This window comes from Fistularia commersonii, chromosome 23 (assembly GCF_037954325.1).
Source record: "Fistularia commersonii isolate RoL2024-O1a breed Wild chromosome 23, RoL_Fcom_v1.0, whole genome shotgun sequence".
Lineage (NCBI taxonomy): Eukaryota > Metazoa > Chordata > Actinopteri > Syngnathiformes > Fistulariidae > Fistularia > Fistularia commersonii.
The window spans coordinates 21,402-28,267 of NC_141306.1; the positions used below are offsets into that span (position 1 = coordinate 21,402).

Consider the following 6,866-nt stretch of genomic DNA (forward strand, 5'->3'; position numbering starts at 1 on the left):
TTACATTTCTAAGATTGCATCCCATGATTGAGAATTTCCAATGCTGCCTCCAGTCAATCGCCCTCATCTAAACACAGCAACTTCTCTGAAAGTACTGTTACTGACCTAGAATGAGACATATACAACATATATGTGCAACGCTTCTGACAAACCATTGTAGTGGTGTGAATCTCTCTGGACCCGGCTAATTAATAGATGCAATTAGCCACCGGTGTTAAAAGCAGGTCACTTGCTGATCTTCTGAGAAGCCAGCGCGGACAAAGATCAGCGCTCAGTTGTTGTGGAAAATCCTGAGATACATCATGTCTGTCAGATATGTCTCCATTGACAACGTGGATTTTTAACAATCGTGACCTTGTCATCTGTCACCATTTGCGGCGGGTAACATTCCACCGCGACTCCGCTGTGTTGGCATGACGACTTCTCTGATCTGATTCAAAATAAAGTATAGAGGTCCTTCAAACCCATGACAGATCAGGCCTCCGTCTGGACCATGCGCTGTTATCGAACACGGTGCTGTGATAACAGAATATAGGTCTTGAAAAAAATTGAGAATCCATAAGCCAGCGGCCATAATGCTTTCACAGGCAATGATGTTTTTGAAAATGATTATGATGAAAAAATAAACGTGGCGCACAAAGCACACATGACTGCTGACATGGGATATGGACTCATGTGAGCTCCAGAGACAAGAAGACCTGGTAAGTGGGGATGAAAAAAGGTATAATAACACTGTATCAACATATTCAAACACCCTCTGTGTTCATGTGTCTGACCATCCTGAGGGATTAGAGGATAATTGGACTTCTGCTAATGGACCATGTGACTGGGAGTAGGCCATCACAGATGGATTGAAGAAATAGGAGAGGCTCAGATGGAAGCCTTGGGGTATCAGGACATTAATATACCGCGGTCACCCAGACCTGGATGTCACCTGGAGACCTCCAATCTCAGACGTTCTACCTGAACGCATTAATCAGATGACGAGCATGTCGGTCTAAACTCTTAATAGATCGACCCAGAAAGGGAAGGGGACGCTCGGCATCACCAGCAGGCGAAGAACAAGGTCTCCTTCACAGGAATCCAATTAAGTTTCAAATTCACTTTGAATCGTTTGTTATTTTTTTCAATCCTTTATTGTGGTTTGGCAGGTAAAGCAACATATAAATGGGACAATATCTGTTGCAAAGTCCTTTAATCAAATCCGATAACGATTGTTCATGAATGCTCCATTAACTCGTCAATGCAGTTTGGGTTCATATATGTCTAATTATTTGAAGAAATTAGCTTATAATCTACCACTACTGATGTGTCACAGGCATTTCTGTTTTCACAAAGCAGGAAGATAGAGGCCTCTCATTTGTGTTTTATAAGAACAGAATCTTAGTTCTGTTTACCCATTAAACTGCTTCTTATGAATCAATATGTAATATATATAAACATTCAAATTTAGACAAGAGTTGAACAATGAGAAGGGGGGCGGTGTGGCGCTGGAGGTCGAGCGATCATCTGTGGAAGCCAACATGCCCAGTTGGATTCCCAGCTCCTCTTAGTGTGTCCAAGGGTTGTTGAGCCCTCACGGCTCCCCTGCAGAAACCCGCTCATGGCTCGTCCATGATGGCTTCATTGCAGAGAAATTAATAAAGGATAAGTTATAAAGAACTGGAAATGATTCCACAGCCTTCAATCCATAGCATTGACAAAACATAGAGATACGCTTTAGATTTAATCTTACATACACATTTACAATTTCAGGTACCTGGAGAAGGGAAGTGCATCTTAAAGTCAAAGTTCATTTTGTTTTTTTTTTTCTTTTCAATGGTGAGATGGTCGGAATTGATATCATCTGTATCTCCTGTGTTCATGTACCCCTGACTCCCCCAAAGCCTGGAAAACAAAATATGATAAACATACCCGCTGAGGAGCTTCTATCGCATCTTCTAGGCATTTTATATATTTCACCAAAATCATGAAACACAGGATATTGAAATTGTCCATGAAAGGAAGAATAAAAGATTGGCGTCCGGAGCCAACGAGCCTGTCTGCGGCAAGCGGGGGGGCGGCTGGCAGTATTTACCTGAGATTCAGCAGCCGGGAGGAAACCGCTCGCCTCGGATGACAGGAGACGAGGGAACGAGGACAGAGAAAGGGATGAATTTAGAAGATGAAACGAAGTAGGAGTGACGCGGGGGGGGATCAGAGGGCTGAAACAAAGGGAGGAAAAAAGTTCTCCAGATGGCGGGGGCACCCGGGGAGACGCAGCAGACAGCAAACCTGGAGAGGGATAAAGGGATGATGTGTGGGGGGTGGAAGCATATTTATTCACACATACATATATACATATATATATATACATATACATATATTATCTATTTATCTATTTATTCATTCCATGTGATTTGGGTCTCTCTTACCATTTCTCAACCAACAGCATCTGCCGGCTGAAGCCAGGACGAGCTGTAAGAGATTCAAACACAGGTAGCTTTGTAAGACGATCATTTGTTCAACCGTTCCCAAAAACCAACCGTGCTGACAATTACAGACTAGCATCACGGCCGGAGGTTGGTCGCTCTGCCATCGGACCGGACCTGGCATCGCCGCTGGTCTGGGAATCCTTCTATCGATGCCCAAATGGCAGGTGAAGCTAATTTACTGGAGACCAAAGTTCTACAGGAGAACTAGCAGTCCATGTTCCACTTATGCAGGTTTATGCAGATCTGCCGGGTCCGAAACGCGTCAGTACAGACACCTCCCGGCTGACAAAGAGACGAGATTCAGCGGCGGCCTGTTTCCTTCACGCAGTCTGCTACGAAATCGTCGTGAACAGGTGGTGAACGCTGTCAGCTGAGAGATTCTTGCGAAATTTCACTCCTGGTGTCTGACTTTAGCCAACATTTTCTAGAAGTCGTTTCATTTCCTAAAACAAATCAATTTCACTTTGAAGAGAAAAAAGCCTTTAAAACTCAACCCTGCTGCCCCTGAGATACTTGACAGAAGGCAGACTGTCCTGAACATCTCTTATCTGTGTCAGTAGGATCTCCTTATACATTTGATCCCCAAAATGACCTCAATATGACCTCGAAGAACCATCAACCCATCCGTCCATCTTCTGCCGCTTTTCTGGGGTCGGATTGCGGAGGCAAAGAGGCCTAGACTCTCCCTGTCCCGGCCGCTCGGTCCAGCTCATCAGGGGTAAACCCCAGGAATTCCCAGGCCAGCCTAGAGATATAGTCCCTCTGGTAAATTCTGGCTCAGCCTGTTCATCAACGAAACAGACCGAGGCAGAGCCGGCGTCACTGCTGACCCCGCACCGATCCGCCTGCCGATCTTCCTCTCCATCTCTTCCTCCCCTGCGAACAAGATCCCGAGATACTCGAACTCCACCACTGGAGGCAGAGCTCCATCCCTGACCCGGAGTGGGCACTCCGCCTTTTCCGGTTGAGCACCATGGTCTCGGACTTGGAGCTGCCGATCCTCATCCCGACCGCTTCACATTCGGCGCAAACCTCCTTGGCGAGTGCCTGGGATCGCGGCTCGATGAAACAAACAGAACCACATCATCTGCAAAAAGCAGAGACCCTCGACGCCCGGCTGTACCTAGAAATTCTGTCCATAAAAGTTTGGAACAGAATGGGTGACTGAGGGCAGCCCTGGAGGAGTCCAACTCTCACCGGAAGCGAGTCCAACTTACAGCAGACAATGAGGACTGAACTCTGACACCGGCCATACGGGGACCGAACGGCCCATATGACAGGGTTCGGTACCCCGTACTCCTGGAGCCCCCCAAACAGGATTACCCGTGGGACTCGGTCAAATGCCTTCTCCGGGTACACAAATCATACGTAGACTACTTGGGCAAGTTCCCATGCCCCGTCAAGAACCCTGCAAAGGGTGTAAAGCTGGTCCGCCCGGGGCGGATCTCATGGACCCCGCCACCAAGGAGCTCTTTGACAACCTCTGCAACTTCAGCCCCAGAAATAGGAGTCCACCCCAAAGTCCCGAGAGGGACATGGAATTTAAATGAATTAGACAATGTATGTATCCTTAATCCCTTGCGTGATCTGTGTATTTTATCTCTCTGCCGTGCACTTATTACTATACCTGGCGAGAGGTATAGTAATAATAAAATACATCTCAGTAAGAGAAAGTCTTCACACTTTCTCAGGAGTCACACAAACACACACACACCCACACACACACACACACACACACACACACACACATACACACACACACACACACACACACAAAGAAAGAAAAATAAGAATCCTCTGAATAAAAGACGTGATGATGTTGAAGCACAGCGACAATTGAGCTAAAGTGACATCATAATGAGAAAGAGACTGCAGCTATTATCAGTCAAGTCTATTATCACAACCAGGAATGTGTTTTCTATCCAACAAATCCACAGCGTGTTCTGTGGGAGAAACATTTCAGACACGAGGAGAACTTGGAGACTCCAAACAGAAAGGCTTCCTGAAGAAACCAAACCAGTGACCTTCTGGTGTGAGGCGGATACTTTAATCATCTTTTTCTCAACCTAGTCTTTTCTACAACTGTGAGCTCATCCGGAGAGGAGGGAAAAGGATCGGGCATTCACCGGTGAAGTGACACCCCACATCTGAGGAAGCATCTGATCAAGCTGCCAAGCCAGAAACATCTCAGACTCATGGAGAAGACGTGAACAAACATGGAGACCGTGGAAATCGTGGGTGTGCTTCTGTAATTCTGTTAAATTCACAAGACATCTGGCATCCCTGAATCCCCTGTCCTTGTATATGCACACACACACACACACAGACACACACACAAGGCCTGAATAATGAGTTGTCATGTCTCCCTCCCACCAAGGGACTTCCATCCACGCCTCATCCATTCACATCATTCTCCAAATTCATCACTTGAGTTGTGACTTTTTTGTTACATGCCTTCATATCACACACACACACACACACACACACACACACACACACACACACACACACACACACACATCAGGATTGAGGTCAGGTCACATGCTGAGACATGAGGTATCTATTGAGAATGATGACAATTGAGAATTGCGTGCTCCCTGACCTCCTCAGTATAAACAGCTCCCATTGGCCAGAGCAGCACCAGATGCACTCCCCGTCTCTACTGGTGAAGGCGATTATTAGGATTGATGAACCTATTATTTATCAGCACACATAATGTGAGGAGCTGCATCTGTTTGTGACAACGGCTGCCATTGTTTACGTCCTAGTTATGAAAGCACCTGCCGACCAACGTCTGTCTTCTCACAGTGAAACTCGCCGGCACCGAGGTGAAGCCAGAGGAGCTTTAAGAATGCTAAACACAAAGGAAAGTGGAAGTTGGCTTGTTTGTTTTCTGAGTGAACAGGACTGTCTTCAGAGAGCTGCCGTTGAGTAATTAACTGATTAGCTTTGTTGAAAATATAATTATGTAGCCACCCAAAATGATTCATTTCAGAGCTGTGGGCAGTTTTAGGATGCTGCCTTTTTTTAATAGTTGAACTTTTCACATCCAAAAATCAGAGAAATTCCTGCTAATGCTGTGAAACTGTATGAGAGCTGGTTTATTTTTCCATCATAACGGGAGATTTTCTGTCGCCTTTTTCTTTTGAGTCAAACTCACGAAGCTGCCAGAGCCGCTGACTCCACCGCAGAGGGTCTTCGTTCTGTCCGTCACCTCCGGATCTCCTCTTATAAAAAGACACGTCTGGTATTCTATGGATTTATGGAGCTGCACTTTGTGCACAAACGCTGCCGCCATCGGAATCCTGCCTGTGGAGGCCCTGACGCTGCTGACCGACTCATCAGCTGTGTGTCCACGTGCACCGGTGTGGTTGCATCCTAAATGAGAACGTGACTTCATTATTTAATGAGACGATCGGGCAACCGAATCAAAATAATTGATAGATATTTCCTCCATCTCCCTTGTTTACCGTCCGGGAGGGAGGGGGTAACGAACACGAGTGTGAAGAATGTGAGCAGGAAGAAACAGCTGCCGTGGAAATAACAAGAATCGAAATGCATTGACTGATTTTTACTCGGCAGCTATTTCAGGAAGAGGAGGAGGAGAGGGTGAGGATGGGAGAGGAAGAGGAGGAAAAAGAGGAGGAGGGCGTCTTTGCACATGCATCTCAATGAAGGACGGCTTCCCTCCTCTGCTGTGTTTGTGTCCTGATGGCGACAGCGCTGTGGATTCATCTTTGCAGAAAACCATGCATCCGTGCAGCGTCCTGTATCTGCAGAGATTGGCAAAGTCAGCATTTGTGCACGTGTATGTGTGGTATGTATGTGTGTGTGTGTGTGTGTGTGAGTGTGTGTGTGTGGTGTGTGTGTGTGTGTGTGTGTGTGTGTGGTGTGTGTGTGTGTGTGTGTGTGTGTGTGTGTGTGTGTGTGTGTGTGTGTGTGTGTGTGTGTGTGTGTGTGTGTGTGTGTGTGTGTGTGTGTGTGTGTGTGTGTGTGTGTGTGTGTGTGTTAGTGTGTGTGTGTGGTGTGTGTGTGGTGTGTGTGTGTGTTAGTGTGTGTGTGTGGTGTGTGTGTGGTGTGTGTGTGTGCTGTGCTTCCCAATGACCACGTCTGTTCCTGTGTGGCGGTATCCCCGTGTTCTGTATTGTGATGTTTTTATCTGTGTGTGATTGCTACAGTTCCCTTCAGCCAAAACACACGGCTCTCTGAAGGCACATGCAGCGCCGGCTTTAGCCGCCCTCGGAGGAGTGCACGTCAATAAAATATGAGCCGTTCCGTGCACACAGCCGGTCGAAGGCGCACGTGAAAACACACACCGAGGCCCGCTGCCGCTCGTGCCTTTACACGGCTGTGAACATCAACACTAAGTGGAAGTTTGCACGCAAACATGGC

The 6,866-nt window shown here is 46.9% G+C and overlaps 1 long non-coding RNA gene across 1 annotated transcript; it reads right to left on the reverse strand.

Moving 5' to 3' along the window:
- Positions 1–1,232: 1,232 nt before the first annotated feature.
- On the reverse strand, positions 1,233–2,110 carry LOC147220551 (uncharacterized). Its single transcript, XR_015107904.1, has 3 exons — positions 2,078–2,110; positions 1,760–1,887; positions 1,233–1,621 (listed from the first exon to the last, which is right to left on the reverse strand). It is a non-coding gene; the product is annotated as an uncharacterized LOC147220551 (long non-coding RNA).
- Positions 2,111–6,866: the final 4,756 nt, after the last annotated feature.